This window comes from Neofelis nebulosa, chromosome 8 (genome assembly GCF_028018385.1).
Source record: "Neofelis nebulosa isolate mNeoNeb1 chromosome 8, mNeoNeb1.pri, whole genome shotgun sequence".
Taxonomy (NCBI): domain Eukaryota; kingdom Metazoa; phylum Chordata; class Mammalia; order Carnivora; family Felidae; genus Neofelis; species Neofelis nebulosa.
Genome location: NC_080789.1, coordinates 27,059,336 through 27,077,026, shown reverse-complemented (window position 1 = coordinate 27,077,026; position 17,691 = coordinate 27,059,336). Strand labels below are relative to the sequence as shown.

General features: G+C 40.6%; 1 protein-coding gene across 4 annotated transcripts in view; it reads left to right on the top strand.

The window, feature by feature from the left end:
* Positions 1 to 17,691, top strand: part of CRADD (CASP2 and RIPK1 domain containing adaptor with death domain) — a 190,235-nt gene that overhangs the window by 26,967 nt on the left and 145,577 nt on the right. The window lies entirely within an intron of this gene.

Below are 17,691 nucleotides of genomic sequence, written 5' to 3'. Positions count from 1 at the left end.
CTTCAGCTCAGGTCACGATCTCACGGTCCGTGAGTTCGAGCCCCGCGTTGGGCTCTGGACTGATGGCTCAGAGCCTGGAGCCTGCTTCCGATTCTGTGTCTCCCTCTCTCTCTGCCCCTCCCCCGTTCATGCTCTGTCTCTCTCTGTCTCAAAAATGAATAAACATAAAAAAAAAAAATTTAAAAAAAAAAGTACAAATACTAATAGTAGTTCCACTTAAGAGGATCCCATTCCAAGTGGTACAACCTTCATTTAAATAAAAACTCTGATGTGATTCATCTCAGTCATTTAATGGATAACTGTAATCTCAAAATATCTAGAAAGATGTCAGTCCTCTGAGTCATAGCGCAAACTAGTTTGTCAAAAGAGTTCAAAGGAAACATAGATCTTACAGCTGGAAAGGACTTCAAGGGATTACATCATCGTTATCACCTTCCAAAAAGATTTATTGAGCACCATGTAGGTAGGTGCCAAGCCCTGGAAATGCAGAGGAGAATATGATACAATTCTTGTCCTTGAGACATAGTTGAGGAAATAGAATTGATGCATTAGAGATGAATAGAAATCCATTGAATATAGACGGGGTGGCAAATAAAAGGACAGGTGATAAATGCACAGGAAGGAGAAGTGATCAGTAGAGGCTTGTTGGGGCGGGGTTAGGGCTGGGAAAGGGCATCAGGAGATAGGCTTCCCATTACACTAAAAACAAAATCCAAAGTGTTGGTCATTACCTATAAGTGCCTCTGTGAACTGGATCCCTGCTTCCTCTATGATCTCCTTTTCCACCTCTCTTTTCCTCACTCACTAGCCTCCTTCCTGGAATATTGCAGACATTTCAGGACCTTTGCATTTTCTCATTCCTCTGCCTAGAATGCTCTTTCCCCACATGGTCCCATGGCTTGCTTTCTGACTTCGATCACACCTCTGGTCAAATATGCCCTCTTCAAGTTTTCTCTGACCGCCTACCGTATCTGCCTCCTATCCTTCATTCCTGTTTATCTTCATGAAGGCAGGGCCATTGTCTGCCTTGTTCATTATTGTATCCTCAGCACCTAGAACAGTGCCTGACAAGTAGTTGGTGCCTGATAAAAAACAGTTGAATGAATAAATGGGTAAGCAAACGTAGAACTTGAGACAGGGGAAGGATTTAGCAAAGTGGAGAACAGATGGTGTTGTTGACTGCCTGCAAGGTAGAGTAAAAGAGAATTAGAAATATACACGATAGATTCATAGATAATTTGTTTTAACACCTTGACACCTTTAAACCTTTAAAATCAGGGGTCCTCATTTTATAACTTTGGGTCCTTCAGACCCCTCTCTTCATAGCTTCATGTGGTAAGCACATCACAGGGCTTGCACAGGGAGTGATTCACTTGGACTAGAATAGCTGTGTCATGCTGGGTCTCAGTTGTCAGAGAACTTGCCATTCCTAAAAAATACTCTGTACTACAGTGCTTCTTTGTCTTTGCTCCTGTTCATATTTCCGTCTGGAGTATCCTGGTTTTTGCCTTGAACTATTGAAATTCCATGTGAATGACCTCTTTCATCCATTGTACTTATTAGTTATGTGATTTGATTATCAAATAAGCACATTCTGCTTCAATTGGAAATATTTATGTACATGTAGTTCTTCCACTTAAATATAAACTCTTAGAGAGCAGAGCCTGGGTCTAGTTTATCTTTTATTTTCCAGTACAGTACATAAATGATTCTTAACAAAACATGTTAAATTTACTTGAGCATGAGAAATTAGAGTACTTTAGCTTCTAATGTAAAACAAATACATATGCCTAGAAGTCAGAAGAGGCAATGCGAATTTCCCCAGGAAACTAAACAATAATAAAGTAACTTCATCCATGGGCTTTTCTGGTTGGTTTGATCTGTTTAACATCCTTGGATGACTTCATGATTTGCACAGGGCCTTGTGAATCAACAACTCACACATTTTTATATCAGTTAACTATAGCCGCATAACATACTGCCCTAAAATACAGTGGCTTAAAACAATAGCTTATTCCTCACAATTTTTTAAGTTGGCTAGGCTCAGCTGAGTGGTTCTTTCGCTCCATGTCGTGTCACTTAGTATCACTAATGCAGCAGATGCTTTCAGTTTCAGAGCTTGGCTGGGGCTGGAATGTCCAAGAGAGCTTCACTCACGTGTCTTGTGTTGGTTGTAGATGGGACCTCTTTGTTCTTCTCCATTAAGGCCTCATTTCCTCTGGCATCTAGTCCGGTCTCTTTATAGCATGGTCACTGGATTCCAAGTGGGTAAATACGGAAGGTGCTCTTGAGGTCTAGGTCTGGAATTGGCACCACATCACTTCCACCACATTTTATTGGTCAAAGTGAGTCACAAGGCCAGCCCCAGCCCAAATTCGGAGGGAGGGGAAGTAAACTCCACCTCTTGGTGGGTTGGGTAACATGCATGTAATAGGGATGTGAGCAATTATTAGTGGCAATGTTTGCAGACAGTACATGCCAGCATGCTTAGATATTTAGTAGTAGTATCTTTTCAATGCAAAGGGGAGCATTATTAGTGAAGTCACATGTCTTGGAGTATTATTTGAACCCCTTGTTTTTGCATCGTGAATTGTTTATAGAGAGGAGTGCTGTGCGCCTTTTGGGCTGAATTGAGCAGCAGCCGAAGATCATTGAGTGTTGCAGATTATGAGTTTGGAGTTCTCTCTTGTCCAGCAAGAGAGTGGATGCAGAATTGAATATGAGAGAGGCTAATGTCTGGGAGGAGACAAGACCCCAAACAGGGGTTTTGTCTTTGTATTTATTGAGCTCACAAGGTAGTACCCACGTGGTGAACGTGAAGACAACAAGACCTTACACACATGAATGTGGAGAAAACAATCAGACAGTAATCATTAACTTGTATGTGTAAGAAGCAAAGGGTCTCATGGGGCACCTGGGTGGCTCAGTTGGTAAAGTGTCCGACTTCAGCTCAGGTCATGATCTCATGGTTCGTGAGTTCGAGCCCCTCATCAGGCTCTGTGCTGACTGCTCAGAGCCTGGAGTCTGCTTCGGATTCTGTGTCTCCCTCTCCCTCTGTCCCTCCTCCGCTTGTTCTCTCCCTCTGTCTCTCTCTTTCAAAAATAAATAAACATTAAAAAAAAAAAAAAAGCAAAAGGTCTGGGGGGGCAAGTGGTGTTTGTGATCAGGTACATTGGCGCCAGATAGAAAGTAATTTCCTGCAGGTGATATAACAAGTTTCTCATGATCCCATTACAATATCTCGCTAGCTAAACTTGGGCACTTTCACCCCGTGGTGGCGGCTTTCTGCCCTAGCTTTTTTCTAACCCATTTATGTAAGCAGCACCTATTTTTCCATAATTGACTGTGTTGCCCTTGTTTTCTGCTTTACCTGCCATTTATATAGTGTTGTTTGTGTTCCCTTGGTTAGAGTGGAGATTGGAATCAAAAGCCAAAGCGTCTGAAAGGTGGTCCTGGGCTCTTCTCTAGTTCTCAGTGTAACCTAGAGCGAGTGACTCCATCTGCAGGGCAGGGAAGCACAGGCCAAGAAGCAAAAGGAAACAACAAGCCTGTTGCCCTGGGCTGATGCTATAATGTTAACAGATGGCAGAGGAAAATGTCAGCTACTCAACTGCTGTTTGGCTTCTGTCTTCCCTGTCCCAACTGGTTTTTCTGATTCCATCCTTGCCTCCTACAGTTCATTTCCCACCGAGCAACCAGAGCGATCTTTTAAAAATGTAAATCAGATCATGTCCTTCCTCAGCGTAAAATATGCCAAAGGGTTTCCGTTGTGTTTGTAATAAAATACCAACTCCTTATCATAAATTGGCTCCTGCTCCACCTCTTACCATTCCCCTCCTATGACTCTCCCCTCCCTGTTTATATTCCAAACCACTTTTTGTTTCTTTCTGTTTCTGGAGCCCCTCGGATTTATCCTGCCAGGTTCATCCTGTCTTAGGGCCTTTTACTTGTTCCTTCTCTCTGGAATACTCTGCTCCTAGATCTCTGTGTGGCTGGTTCTTCGTTCCAGGCCCTGCCCAGATGACCTTGGCGAGACCTGTCCTGACCTCCCAGACCAGAGCAGCGCACCAGGCACTCTTTCTCTCTGTTTCTCTCTTTTGTTCTTTCTAGCACTGAATCTCTGTTTCTCAGTTCTCTCATAGATAAAATGGGGTTGGTGACAATAGAAAATCCTTCAGAGTTGTCATGAGGATTAAATTAGTATTTACATGATGTGCTCCCAAACGTTAACTGTGTTATTCTATCACTCTCTACTACCTGAAATTGTCATACTTATTTATTTGCTTGTTTACTGACTTCTATCCATTATTAGACTGTTGGCTCTTTGCAAGCAGGGACTGCCTTTGCCTGTCTTGTGCATGTCCCATCTCTGGTCCCACTATGTTGGCATATACAGTAGATCTTCAATAAGTACTTACAAAATGAATAAATGAAAGGCAGGAATGGTCATCCTGAACAAGCCAGAAAAATCCTTGGTAACGTGAAATTAAAGCTTGAGAAACTTGAATGGATAGGAAGACATTGTTTAATTGCTCAAAATGAGTTTAAGATTTTTGATCCAGAAGAATTCTATTCCAGGACACTGAAAGAACTTCAGGATAATATATTATTATTAAGTATTATTTCCTGGAATTTTGAAGAATGGAAAAATGTCAGAATTATGAAGGTAGGTAAATGCAGTCCTGATTTTCAGTAGTGAGGAATATGGCTCAAAAGCTATAGACTGAGAGGGAGTGTTAAACTCCTTGTGGCAGAGTTCTAGAATGGATTATTAACAGATGGTTTGTGGATGTTTGAACAGTGTTGTTGTTTAGTGGGAGAGTGGGGGCACCCTTAGAGAAAGAGGCCTGGAAAAATAGGTTCCTCCAACCTCGGTCACCATGTAGTTTGGTAGTAGAATCAAATAAAAATAAAGACCTCCTGACTCTTTTCTAACAGTGTTTTCAAACTGGGATCATAGAGCTCCTCAAATTTTATACAAAATGGAATCTTTTTTTAAATTAAAAATATTTTTTTTAATTAAAAACAATTTTTTTTTTTTTTTTTTTTTTTTTTTTTTTTTTTTTTTTAGGGATGCCTGGGTGGCTCAGTTGGTTAAGCATCTGACTTCAGCTCAGGTCATGATCTCCCAGTTTATGAGTCCCAGCCCTGCATCAGGCTCTGCTGACAGCTCAGAGCCTGGAGCCTGTCTTTGGATTCTGTCTCTCTCCTGCTTGCCCTGTCTCTCTCTCTCTCAAAAAGAAATAAAAGATTAAAAAAAATTAAAAGAAAAATTTTTTAATGTTTTATTTATTTTTGGAGAGAGAGACAGAACATGACCAGGGGAGGGACAGAGGGAGAGCAAGAGAGGGAGACACAGAATCCGAAGCAGGCTCCAGGCTCTGAGCTGTCAGCACAGAGCCCGATGCGGGGCTCCAGCTCACCAAGCCCCAGATCATGACCTGAGTCAGAGTTGGACACTTAACTCACTGAGCCACCCAGGTGCCCCCGAAATAGAATCTTTTCTTTTGTATGTTGTTATTTTGAGGATAAGCTAAAAAAAAAAAAAGCCACTTTTGAAAGCCTTTTGAAGACTCAGTTGGGGAACACTGATCCCTGGAAGTTCAAGGACATAGTCTCAGAGATCCATGAGTTCTAATTCCCTTTTCCTCTCCTTTAAAAGAGGTTTGCGCGGTATTCTAGGTCAAGAACCTTGGTACTATGATATTTGGCCAGTTTATTTGGTTAACCAAACACTATCTATCTTCCGTCTACAGAAAACTGCATATGTTCTTCGAATACACCTGTGCTGTTCAACATGGCAGCCTCTACCCCATATAACACATATGATTGTTGAATAGGGAAAATGTGATAACTCCAAGTTGGTGTGTTCTGAAGTGGAAAATGCATAATGGGTTCAAATGCATACTGGAGTTCAGTATAAAAAAAGTAATGTGAGATATTTAATCATTATTTATTTTGTTTTGAATATCTGTTGAAGTGATAATATTTTTGATATACAGGGTTACCTAAAATACATTATTAAAATTAATTTCGGCTTGGTTTTCTTTTTAGAAATGTGGCTGCTAAGCCACTTGAAAATTTAAAATTGTGTGTGTGGCTTGCATTATCGTATGTGTGTCATTAGAACTTGTTGCCTCTCTCAGAAGGGAGAGTTGAAGGAATTGGTTTTCCTTGTGGTTGCAAGATGGCTGCCTCCGTAAGGCTGGAAGTTAGCAGGGAAGGGGCCACTCCTGCTGCATCTGTCACTTTTATCAGGAAAAGCAGTGGTCTTCCCAGAAATCCCCAGCACATTTCCTGTTTTGTTTCATTGGCTAAAAGTGTCACATGGGCACCCCGTGCTGCGAGAGAGGCTGCAACATGAATGTTTGCTCTTCCAGCCTCTAGAATAGAGATGGAACAGGAGAAAGAGGTTGGCAACGATAGTTACGTTAGCCCAAAGAACAGAGTTTGTCACAGGTAGTCTTAGGTGTGACTGGGGGTACTATTTCCAAGTCACATTGGAGTGCTTTGCAGTCAAGAGAGAACATCATCCAATGCCCTTTTTATTGTTAAAAATTCTTTGGAGTGATTTTAGCTGCCACTGATGGGCTGTGCCCTGGGTTGAGTTTTATTAGACAACTCCTATTTAGAGATGAGTTAACTGAGGACCAGAGATGTTCTTGCCTTTGATTCTTACATAAATTACTTGTAGGGTAAAAGTAAGGTTTCTCGTTTTATCTCCTTCTACCTTTCTAACCTCATTAGCAAGAAGAACGTATTCCTGAAAAATGATAAGGCACGTTGGGTATCATTGTCACCATTTTTCATCTTTTTAACATTGGTTTGGACATTTTCTTTTACTACAAAGGAATTTTCAGTAGTCTTATCCGATGAGTAGCAGAGTTACAATTTTTATGTTAACCTCCTCGTTAACTTGTTGTATTTGCCTATGAGTGTTCTCTGTGCCTCTCTTTTTTCACCACTGGCCCATTACGGGTATCATAATGTATGAACAATGTATGTCTAAGAATAAAACAATTTTAAACCACCATGATTACTGGCAGTGTTCAGCTGAGTTTCTGATTGTCACCACCTGCTGCACATACTCCTTAGATAATCATTTGCATGTTCTCAAATCGTTCTGCTTTGAAGAAAAAAATGTTGGTTGATTAAAAAATACAAATTGAACCAAATGCCAGCACTGCCTTTGAAGACTAAAGGCTCCCACCCCACTGTACCCTGCCCCACTCCTCCCAGCAGAATCCCTTGTGAACTACTATGGGAAATGGTGGTGGTACAACGGTATTTGTAAGGACAGGAAAATGAGAGGTTGGAAATATATAAGAAATTCAAGTTTTGCTGAAGAGAATGGACTTGTGGAGTATTGTAATGCAAAATGAGTTTGGTGTGCTTTAACGGAAAGAAGTCAAAACAGCTGGTCCCTGACTTGATTTTTCAGCTTTATAATAGTGTGAAAGCTATACACATTCAGCAGAAACCGCACTTCACATTTTGAGTTGTGATCTTTCCCTGGGCTAGCAATACACGGGACAGCACTCTGGTGACACCGGGCAGCAGCAGGAAGCCACAGCTCCCAGTCAGCCACACAAGATCAGGTGTGAACAACCCCTACCCTCACGACCATCTGAACCCATCCATATACCTATTCTGTTCCCCACTTTCAGGAATCAGTAAATCACATGATATATTCAATACTTCCTTATAAAATCGGTCTTGTGTGAGATGACCTTGCCCAGCTGCAGGCAAGCATAAGTGTTCTGGGCACTGTTTTTTTTTTTTACATTTATTTTTCTAATGTTTATTTATTTTTGAGAGAGAGAGAGTGAGGTGGTGAGGGGCAGAGAGAGGGGGAGACACAGAATCCGAAGCAAGCTCCAGGCTCCAAGCTGTCAGCACAGAGCCTGACGTGGGGCTTGAACTCGTGAACCGTGAGATCATGACCTGAGCTGAAGTCGCACACTTAACTAACTGAGCCACCCAGGCGCCCCTGGGCACTATTAAGGTAGGCAAGGCTAAGCTATGATGTTCTGTAGGGTAGGTGTATTGAATGCGTTTTCAGTTTATGATGTTTTCAACTTAAAATGGGTTTATCTGAAAGTAACCTAATTGTAAGGCAAGAAAGATCCGTATATTAAATAGTAAGTGTCCATTGTGTGTTGAAAAGGTAGAGACATTTATTTTGACCATTTAGTGGGCTGAGAATTTGAATAGGAAACTAGTGGGGTGAAATGCCTCCTCTGTCTATTCATTGTTGGGCTTTCTATATACCTTTCTTCAATCCTCAAAACCTCTCCGTATGAAGTAGATATTTTTCCCATTTTGCAGAGAAGGAAGCTCAGAGAGATGAATTTTTCCAAGGCCTCAAAGCTACACCTCATGGCACTATTATTTAAACTCAGAACTGGTTCCCAAGACCTGTGATTCTCCAACTGAGTTAGTCTGAATGCAAAGTATGCAGCTGTAATTGCTTTCGTAGTTGATGCTCTTGAACTGGCAACAAGTAGTTTATTTAATGACTCTCTCAACTTGATTGGGCTTATTTATTTGAGACCACATATTATTTATTTGGGTCAATAAATGTATTTTTTACATTTAACTACGCATTTGATTTTTTTCAGATCTTGCTTTTTGTATGAGGGAACCAAAGTTTACTAGTACTCTTCTTGGACAGGAACATCTCTTCTCAGGCAAAAATCTTACTCATATAAATAAATCTATGCCATGATGATTGAAGCACAAAGAACTGCAAGTTACTGCATTTTCCTTATTCTTTTCTGCTGTGAATGTTACAAGGTTAAAGTTTCATTTTCAGTGCAGGAAAGAACAAATGGCAACTTTGTGAATTGTGGCATTTGAGATTTGACTGACAGACAGGACTACTCTAGCACACTAGTTGACAGAAACGAGTAGAGCTGCGGCCGAAGACGAAGACGGAAGAGGAAGAAGGTCTGCTGTAAGTGAGAGTGATCTTTGGCATTGGGCCATCTCAGTTCCACGATAACGTGAAGAAGCAGGAACCTTGGGATTGTTCTTCCATATATTCCATTCCTGGCTAATTACCAACTATACCAAGATTTTGAAAGGTCCTTTTATTTTGTGATTGCATCTTTCAGCAGCAGCTCTTATTATCCTGTTATGCAATTTGTCTCATTTATGCTGCTCAGGTGGGAAAACTTTCAGCCCCAGCAACTGAAAAGATCACTATGATCGAGCATTTTGTGGTGCTTTCACTTGTTTTGTGTTGAGTAAGCAGGGTTCAAGACAGGTGAATTTTTTCCAGATGTGCTTTGGAGTAACTGGACAGATCCCTGGGATCTCTTCAGGAAAAACACAAGTGATTGTGCGTTCTCTCCCCTTCCTCTCTGCACATCTTCCTGCAGTCACACTGCAGAGGGCTCTGTAGTTGTGGGATGATTCCACAGTTCATACTGAACCGAGGAGGAGGGGTAAATAGTTCACTCAAGCAGCCAGTCCCTGAGCTTGACTGGGTCTGCTTATTTGGTACCAAAACCTGTCACTGTCCAGGAGACACACGGCAATTTCGCTTTCATTTGATTTGTTACCATTACAGGCCTGAAATGGAGCCATTTTCTCCAGAACATAATGTCCCTGCTTAGAAATAAGTACTTTAGGGATTCTAAGGAGTCGAGAGCCAGGCCCATTAGTAACTGAAACTGTAATGACTCAACTTGACACTGATGGCCTTTTCCTGAGGCTGAAGAGAGGGGCTATGGGAAGTGTGGCTCCTTGACCCACAGTGTTCTTACGGTCCAGCTCAATGACAGGCAGCCAGGGTAGCTGAGCCAGTGGGTGAAGCCAGCAAGTTGAAGGGCTTTGCTGCCACGTTTAGACATGGAAGACAGGACATACTCAGCTCTGCCTTAATGGCACTCATTAGTTCTGGAGGATTTAATGCAGCTTCTAGATGTGCCTACTCATTGCCAGGTCTATTTAAGGGGAGAAACAGGGGCCCACCTCGGGGATCAGGGGTCAGTTCTTTGGGAAGTTTTTTCTAATTATACCCTCTACTTGTGGAGGAAGACTGTGTTGATCTCTTGAGCTCTCCTCTAACACAGAGCTTATGCTGCCATATTATGCTGATCTGTGTCCTTGTGTATCTCACTGTCTAAACTGTGAACCCTTGAGGACAGGGATAGTTTGGAAACTGAATGCCTAGGACGCACTATGTATTCAGTAAATGTCAAGCAAGTGAAATGGCGATATTCAGCTCCTTTCTTCCACAACGTCCTCCATCCCTTCCAAGGACAAATATTATACCAGAAATCCTACCAGTTACCCACAACTGGTAGTCAGAATTAGTTCAGAATAGTAGTATCAGTAGGATCAGTAGTAATCAGAATAGCACCATGGACATGAACAGAGTTGAAAAATAAAGGTGATCATAAAATACATAGCAATTGTGCAGGGCATGTATGAAGAACCCTTCCAAACTTGACTGACCCATATAGAGGAACACTTGAATAAATGGAGAAACATATCATGTTCTTTGGTGGGAAGTGTTAATATAGTATGTATATCAGTATTGCTTTTGTCCACATTAATCTAAAATTTCAAACAATTCCAACAAAAATTGCAATAGGATTATTCTATGGAATTTGATAGAATAATTCTAAAGTTTAGAAAAAATATTGTTTGAGACTAGTGAAGAATAAAAATGGAAGATTTTATCCCATCAAATTTTAAAATATTATAAAATATAGTAAATGAAAGTAAAATAGCATATAAACTCAGAAAATAGAGGCCAGTATAACCTGGATGCCAAAATGTGACAGAGACATTGTAAGAAAAATTAAACTTCATTAACATAGATGCAAAAATCCTTAACACAATATTCACAAGTTAAATACAATAAAACAGAAAAGTGATAATATGTCATCACCAAATGATTGGCTTATCTCAGAAATTCAAGATTGGTCTCTCGCTCGCTCGCTGTCCCTCTCTCTCTCTTCCTCTCGAGAAGCATTTGGAAGTCAATGTACTTCATCATAGTAACAGAATAGAAGAATTTACGATGGAATAGCCATGATGGGACGTCTAAAAGCAGGCTTGAGTATGTATGGAAACCTAGTACAGGTCCACAGTCCATTCTTTGAAACGTTTGGGGCCAGCAATGTTTCAGAATTCAGGGTTTTTAGCAACTTCCCTTAGTCATGTATGTGTTTATTTCCATAGCCAAGCACATTAATAGTGACATGAAATGGAATAAATAAAGATAGAAATTACCTCAATGTTGGCTTAGGTCAGACTTTGCTACCGGACAAATTTTGGCACCATTCTTTAAAAAAACAGGTAAAAAGTTCTTTGTTTTCAGAGCTTTATGATTTCAGAATCTCAGATAAGGAATTAGCAACTTTTTGATATCAAGGTGGCATTTCAAATCAGTGACGAAAGGATTTCTGAAATCTTTTCTGAAAGGTGTTGGGATTACAGAGTAGTCATTTAAGAGAGAAAAAAAGATAAAATTAAATCCCTACTTTGTAGCAAGATTACTGATGATTAAATATTTTACTGTTAAAAAATTGAAGTCTATAAAAGCAGTAGAATGAAATATATACCCAATCTTTATTTATAAAGACTTCACTTTCTTGTGATAGTGAAGATCTTCGTAAGCATGACACCAATGGCAGAAACTAGAGAATTAAAAAAAAAAAAAAGACTTCACTATGTGAAGATTAACTTCTAGATAACGAAGAACCCCATAAATAAAGTTAAAAACTCATGCCAACACGGGGAAAATATTGGCAACATATATGGCAGCCAGAGAGTCATTATAACTCATAATTTAGAATGAGCTCTTATAGGTTACTAAACAAAAAAATGAATTCTTTAGCCCAAAAATGGACCAAGAATATGAAAAGGCAGTTAGCAAGAGAAAGACATACAAATGGCTGCTAATCCTCTGCTACTACTCTGATGACCATTATGACGACTAAAATTAGCACTGTGATTTACCAAGTGTTTATTGTATGTCAGCCACAGAGCTAAGGGACTTAAGAAAATACCGAGACAGGTGCAATTATTCACATTTTGCCATGAAGAGAGTCCAATTTAAGGAGTTCGGTCAGGTCACACATTTAGCAGGGCTTCTGTAACCCAGGACTGTTTGCGTCCAATGCTCTTGGTCTTCAGTAGACACTGACTTACCGCCTCTATATAGCGATATGCATATGAAAAGAAAATGCAGGTGAGAGCAACAAGAAGTTGCCATTTGTTTTGTCTATCAGATTGGCAATGGTTTAAAAAGAAAACTCATTGCTAGGGAAGGTCAGGGTGCGGAGAAGCCTGTATTCGCTTCTGTAGTTGGTGAGACTGTCAATTGACATGATCTTTCTGGAAGGCAGTTTGTCAATATGTATCAAGAGCCACATCCTTTGACATAGTATTTCGACTTCCAGGAATTTGTCTGAAAGGATTAATTTGACAAGTACTACATGTACGAGAATGTTCAATTCAGTATTGTTTATAAAAGCACAAAGGTTGAAAGAAACTTGTCCATTAATGAGAGACTGGTGAAATCAGTATAGGAGAGTTGAAGATGTACAGCTATATTTATTTTTGAATATTGTTCCTGATTTACCGTTGGATGGAAAAATAAAGCAGCTGGTTGCAAAACAGTGCGTGTGGCGCAACCCTATCTATGTTTGAGAAAACTCAGTGTTTGTTTGTATACCCATGCACGCCAAGAAAAAAGTGGGACACGGTGTTGACAGTGGGGTAATTATAAGTGATTTATTTTCCTCTTTATGTTTTTCTGTAGTATTTATTGATTTCTTTTTGCTGTACAAATATACTCTGGTTTTTAAAAAGTATTTAAAAATACTTGTTATAATTTTCCCATGCTCACGGAACATTCCAACGTGAAGATTAAGCACAAATTTGAGGATTTCATCCAGGTCTGTGTATTTACTTTGCTTTTGTTAGGGAGTATTTAGGTACTTCCTGTACTTACATTTTACTCTTTGAGAGTTCACACAGGCATAAGTTCATACATACACATGGTTTCCCACGTTTTTCCAAGAATTGCCACACTTCTTTTTTTACTGATTGTGTTTAAAGTAATGGTTTGCCTGCTGTTTGGTTTATAAATCCAATCAGTGTGAAACTGATGTGAGTAAACTTCTGAATACATGTAAGGGAGTCCTATTCATGTTTGACCAATCAGTAGATCCACAAGGTCAGGTTTCTTTATTGGGCTGACACGGGTTTTTTTGGTTTGTTTCTTTAACCTTTTTTTTGTTCTTTTTTTAATTATTATTATTATTTTTTATTAAGTAATCTCTACTCCCAACGTGGGGCTTGAACTCAAGAGCCTGAGATCAGAAGGCACATGTGCCACACCAGCTGAGCCTGCCAGGTGCTCCAGGCTGACCCCTTCTTAATAACAAATGGAATTTTTAAACCTAGTCCTAAATATAGCTGAAGGAGTCCTGCCCAGGGAACCTGCTGGTTTAGAAAAAAAGTATTATTTCTGGTAGGGAAGTAGCCATGTTGGGAATATCGTAGGAGGCTTGATACATAACCTAGAGTTGATAACGAAACTCTGAAAGTTGATACTCTATATGGCATGTGGATAATTTGCATAGTGGCTTTGAACATCTTCCTAACCACTCGACATTGTTTAATGATGAGAACTGTAGACTGGGGAACTAGTGTACATTTTGGGGGCATCTCTGAAGATTTGGATGCAGAGGAAGGAGTTGCATTCGATTGGACTGGTAGTTTAAGAAAGAGATTTTTAACTTGCTTATCAAATGAAGAAGGAACACACTTGCGGTGAAAATGCTGGTTGTGGATTGTTCCAGAGGCCATCTGGGGCAACAGAACAAGATGACTAAGGAAGTGGTTAGTAGCAGTTAAGAGGGTGCATTTTGGAGTCAGACAGACCTGAGTTAAAATGCAATCTCTACTACGTAGCAGTGTTTTTACCTTTGGAAAGTTACCCCAGTCTTTGAGGCTTCGGTTTCGTCATCTCAAAAGTACCAGCCTTATAGGATTGTTGAGAGGATTAAATGAGAGGATTTTTGTAGAGAGCTTAATAGCATCTGGTACACGGTAAATGCTCAGGTTGCCCTTCCAATATATAGTTCAATCTCTTTTAGAACATTTTCATAGTAATACGTGGTATAATGGAAAGAATGTTTACTGTATTATCTAAAAGACCCAGATTTGAACCCTGCACGTGCCTCTTAATAACCCTGTAATCCTCGGCTAGTCACTTACGCTCTGAGCCTTAATTTTCTCTTCTGTGAAATGGGGTCAGTAATGCTTACCTTTTCATATGTTTTGAGGATTAGAAACAGTAGGTTGGGGCGCCTGGGTGGCTCAGTCAGTTGAGCGTCCGACCGGCCCAGGTCATGATCTTGCTGTTCCCGAGCTCGAGCCCTGCATCAGATTCAGTGCTGACAGCTCTGGAGCCTGGAGCCTGTTTTGGATTCTGTCTGTCTGTCTGTCTGTCTGTCTCTCTCTCTCTCTCTCTCTCTCCCCTCCCCTCTCCCCCTCTCCCCCTCCCCCACTTGCGCTCTGTCTCTCAAAAATAAATAAACATTAAAAAAAATTAGAAATAATAGGCTAAGTATCAAACTCTCTGTTTGGAATTAAGTAGGTATTCAATGAATGGTTACTATTATCATTGTTATAAAGCTAATAAATATCAAAGAACATCTTATCCCTCTTATCTTTGTTTTCTACCTTTTAGTTATAATTCTTTAAGAAATTGAGTGCACGCGGCCATGACTATGCAAGATAAGAAAAGTTTAAGAAGCTATATAAAAATTCATCATAACACGACATTTGGCAAAGAGAAAGGATAAGCATCTGGAGTGATGGGTTGTATTGGTAGAGAAGACCTGACTTTGGGGTCCCTGTCAGGGACCAGTCTCTCGGGCAGAAGCAGCATGAAGGGCAGTGGTTTCATTTCTCCCATCACCTCCGCTTACTACACTGAAGGAGTGGGTGCCACAGGTTTCTGATCCTGTGCGGGCTGGCCTGCTGGCCGGGCCTCTAGGATAGCTGCTGGAGGTGCGTTGGCACCGAGAGGCCTGGCTCGTCCGCAAGCATCTGTGATGTTGTACTAGCTTGTTCCCCTGTGGAGGCTGCCCTCCTGGGTGGGCTTTGTCCACACGTGGCACCTCTGGCTTCATATGTGTACAGTTCGGTGCTTGATGGGATCCATTTGTCTGCCTGCTCCCTCCCTCTTCTCCCTCCCTCTCTTCTTCCTTCCTTCCGTCCACCCTTTAGGTGCTAGTAGTAACAGTGGACAAAACAGATAAGGCCCTTGCCTTAAGGAGCTTCCATTTTAGAGATTTAAAGCATTCTCGAGTGTGTTATCTCATTTGCTTGCTTGCTTTATTTACTTATTTATTCACTTATTTATAATTATTGAAACATAGTTGCAATACGATGTTATATTAGCTTCAGGTGTACAACATAGTGATTTGACAATCTAAGCACTACTCCGTGCTCACCACGGTAAGTGTCATCACCGTCTGTCATTATACAATGTTTATTACAATACTACTGACTATATTCTCTAGTACTTTTCATCTCCATGACTTAATTCGTTTTGTACCTGGAAGTTTGTATCTCTTAATTCCCTTCACCTATTTTGCCTATATCCCCAGCCCCCTTCCTTCTGGCAGCCACCAATTCTCTGTATTTATGATCTGTTTCTGGTTTTGTTTGTTTTGTTTTTTAGATTCCACATATAAGCAAAACCATATGGTATTTGTCTTTCTCTGACTGACTTATTTTACCGTAACATTCTCTAGTGCCATCCCTGTCATTGCAAATGGCAAGAACTCATTCTTTTTTATGGCTGAGTAATATCTATATCTATATACATATATATATATATATATATATGTATATATATGGTCTTCTTTATTCATTCATCTATCAATGGACACTTGGGTTGATTCCATAATTTGACTGTTTATTATAAATAATGCATTTGCTTTTTAAAACACATTTGTGAATTTGGATTTTTTTTTTTTTTTTTTTTTTTTTTTTTAGTATTTTGATAGTTGAGGAAGTGGAGATATTTTGACATTAAATAACCTACTCAGGGTAATACTGCTATGAATAGAACCCATTATTTTTCATTCTTAGTTTAGCACTCTTTCTTCCCCGACACTCTGCTTTCTATTCTAAATCTGTTTTTTTATCATTAAAAATGCTTTTTCACACTGTTTGTTTTTTCTTAATACATTGATCTCAGGTAGCCAAGGGAATTTGAAAGAACATTAAGTGAGTTCAGTGGACCTGCTTTAACCTTTCAGTGCATTCCCGTGGCTCTTAGGGGGAGGTTTGAAACCCAAAAGGGAGTCTGCCATGCCCTGCATCAACTCCCTGTGCCACCTTCACAGTTCTAACGTGGGACACCTTCCCTCTGTTACCTGTCTTCTGGATACATTGGCGTTTCTTCCTCACCTCAGAAGCATTGTGTTCTTTCCAGATTCAGGCCTTCGCACATGCTGTTCCCTCCGCTTAGAATGCTCTTCTCTGTTCCCCTTCCTGTCCCTCCACCCCTATCTTCATCAAGCTTCACTCAGTTCATGGGTCTCAGCTTTAATGTCACTTCTTTTTTTTCTTTTTTTTAACGTTTGTTCATTTTTTTTTTTTTTTAACGTTTATTTATTTTTGAGACAGAGAGAGACAGAGCATGAACGGGGGAGGGTCAGAGAGAGAGACACACAGAATCTGAAACAGGCTCCAGGCTCTGAGCTGTCAGCACAGAGCCCGACGCGGGGCTCGAACTCACGGACCGCGAGATCATGACCTGAGCCGAAGTCGGACGCTTAACCGACCGAGCCACCCAGGCGCCCCAACGTTTGTTCATTTTTGAGAGACAGCATGAGCGGGGAAGGGGCAGAGAGAGGGAGACACAGAATCTGAAACAGGCTACAGGCTCTGAGCTGTCAGGACAGAGCCCGATGTGGGGCTCGAACTCACGGACTGTGAGATCGTGGTCTGAGCTGAAGTCAGATGCTCAACTGACTGAGCCACCCGGGTGCCCCTTTAATGTCACTTCTAAAGGCAGACCCTCCTCATTCCCCAGCCAAGGTCAGATCCCTAGCCCTATATGCTTTCTTATAGCACTCTGTGGTTTTCCTTCACAGCATGCTGGCCCCAAACCATGGCTTTGTTTACTGCCTTCCTCCCCTCTTGGAATGGCTAGAAGATGAGCTCCATGATGGCACAGACCCCGGTTATCTTAATTCTCACTACTGTCACCTCAGCTAGCCCTGGGCCTTATAGTAGATGCTCTAAAAATATGTGAACGAACGAACGATTACTCAAGCAGCATGGAACTGAGAGTGGCACAAGCAAATTTAAATTGATTATGGTTTGTTCAGTTTTGGCTCCCTCCAGAATGTCATTCTAGCAATGGAGGGAGTTTATGAAATGGTGGTGGAGGTTTCCCATGTTTTACTAATATTTAAATAAAGAATGGGAAAGCAACTCCTAAGATTTGGAAAGTTAGTAAAGTGGCAGTAAAAAGTGACAAAAGGGGAAAACAAAACCTAATACAGAGCCTGGGGGAAAAGAATAAACCAAGTCATTTGTTTGGTGTCTGTTTCCCAATAAATTGAGTAGTTTGAGGTCAAATACTGGAACTAGTTTGTGTTTATATCCTCAAAAAGAGTAAAGTGCCTGGCTCATAGTAGC